The sequence below is a fragment of the Gorilla gorilla genome, chromosome 5 (assembly GCF_029281585.2).
Source record: "Gorilla gorilla gorilla isolate KB3781 chromosome 5, NHGRI_mGorGor1-v2.1_pri, whole genome shotgun sequence".
In the NCBI taxonomy this organism is placed as follows: domain Eukaryota; kingdom Metazoa; phylum Chordata; class Mammalia; order Primates; family Hominidae; genus Gorilla; species Gorilla gorilla.
The window spans coordinates 99,705,439-99,707,749 of record NC_073229.2 but is presented as its reverse complement, the minus strand read 5'-3'; the positions used below and the strand labels follow the sequence as shown (position 1 = coordinate 99,707,749).

At 39.3% G+C, this 2,311-nt stretch overlaps 1 pseudogene; it reads right to left on the bottom strand.

Moving 5' to 3' along the window:
- Positions 1 to 1,348: 1,348 nt before the first annotated feature.
- LOC115935126 (uncharacterized) lies at positions 1,349 to 1,439 on the bottom strand (annotated as a pseudogene).
- Between the last annotated feature and the right edge of the window lie 872 nt (positions 1,440 to 2,311).

Here is a 2,311-nt window from a genome sequence, read left to right as displayed (position 1 = left end):
AATCTGTTTCTTTAACAGCCATCTTCTGAACTGCTAACAGTTTGTATTTCTGCCACATTTCTTCCTGAGATCTATTTAGTTTCCCAAGTTTTAGATTGGAGATGCTGTCTTTGTTTTGTTTTTTTTTTTTTTGGTTTTTTTTTTGTTGTTTTTTTTTGAGACAGAGTCTTGCTCTGTTGCCCAGGCTGGAGTGTAGTGACACAATCTCGGCTCACTGCAACCTCTGCCTCCCAGGTTCAAGCGATTCTCCTGCCTCAGCCTCTGGAGTATCTGGGATTACAGGCATCCTTCACCACACCCAGCTAATTTTTTATATTCTTGTAGAGGCAGGGTTTCACCATGCTGGCCAGGCTGGTCTCAAACTCCTGTCCTCAGGTAATCCACCTGCCTTGGCCTCCCAAAGTGCTGGGATTACAGGCGTGAGCCACCGTGCCCAGCATGATGCTATCTTTTTCATTGAGACTAATAATTTTATTTCTCAAGGTAAAATTTTTCCTTTTTGTAACTTCTCAGATTTATATTTCAGAAGTTCAACTTTTTTTTTTTTTTCAGATGGAGTCTCACTCTGTCACCCAGGCTGGAGTGCAATGGCGGGATCTTGGCTCACTGCAACCTCCGCCTCCCAGGTTCAAGCGGTTTTCCTCCCTCAGCCTCCTGAGTAGCTGGGACTACAGGTGCGTGCCACCATGCGCAGCTAATTTTGTATTTTTAGTAGAGACGGGGTTTTGCCATGTTGGCCAGGCTGGTCTCAAACTCCTGGCCTTGAGTGATCGGCCCACCTTGGCCTCCCAAAGTGCTGGGATTACAGGTGTGAGCCACCATGCCCAGCCTTTTTTTTTTTTTTTTTTTTTTTCTGAGACAAGTTCTCACTCTGTCACCCAGGCTGGAGTAACAGCTCACTGCAGCCTTAACCTTGTGTGCTCAAGCAATCCTTCCATCTCAGCCTCCTGAGTAGCTAGGACTACAGGTGTGTGCCACTATATCCAGCTAATTTTTGTTCCATTTTTTGTAAATACAGGGTCTCCCTATATTATCCAGGCTAGTTTTGAACTCCTGGGCTCAGTGATCCACCTGCCTTGGCCTCTCAAAGTGCTAGGATTACAGGTATGAGCCACCATGTCCAGCCTAGAAGTTCAATGTTAACTTAAAAAAGAAAAAGTTCAACTTTTGTTGTACCTTGCTACGTGTGATTTGCAGGTCATACATCTTGCCCTTTGTTCTTTCGTCCTTTGAAGAGGTGTATCTTTTTTCTTGGCTGAGGTGATAACTTTCTCCTTCAATCTATTCATCAATTTCTGCAACTTTTTTTTTCTTCCAACTCTACTGTTACAGTCTGATGCTGAAATTTAAAAAAAATTATTATTTTTTAGCGGCTTATGGCCATGCTAATCTTCTCTGTATCATTCCAACTTTAGTATATATGCTGTCAAAGCAAGCACTGAAATATTTGTCTTAAAGGCCTAGAAACACAGTGTATTCCTCCAGTATAACCCAATTCTGTGCTCTTAGCTTTTATTGATGTGCCTAAATTGTTCCATGTAATCAGGAAACTTCCTATGTTGTTAGTGAGAGCCATGTACTCCCTCACTCAAGGTATTAGTTTTCTTGTTTACATTCCTGTATAATGTAGTGTATATTCTTAACCCTAGATACATTCTTCCTGTGCCTGATTAAATTCAAGTACCCTTTTCAACAGGATTGACTTCCAGATTATCTAAATGGGCTTCCCATAAGGAGAAGCAATCACACTACAAGAGATTTTTCTTTATGTTTTGGTAACTGGCCTGAAAAAACAAAGATTTTACGTTTTATCAAGATAATTTCCTATCTTGTCTTTATTAGGTTTTGGACTACATAGAAAAACTGAGCTTTAAAAGGGTTAAGGTTTTTACATCCATGTAGCTTTCTGTATTGCTTTTGAAGTCTTTTGTCACTCTGGTTAAATTAATGGCTATTATTTTACAGTAACCCGTGATTTTGTTTTGATCAGGTGTTTTGAACTTTTTAACATCTTTGGCAGGTCCTCCCCCCACCCACATCATCAAAATCTGAAACTAAATATTTTTTACTTAAAATTAACATTGGGATTTTCCAGCTAGGCCCCTGGAGAGCCTCAAAGTTGTGTCTCTCATCTTTTAGATATATTAAATAATTAGGCTTATTTGGTAAATTGTATGGGAAGCATTGTAAAATGATAAGTGATACTAGATACTCCTTCAGTTACATTTATGTTTATGCTATTGATATAAATGTTGTAAAATTATATCAATTCATAAAAATATGTTACAGTCATAATTTTGGTGGCTATGTT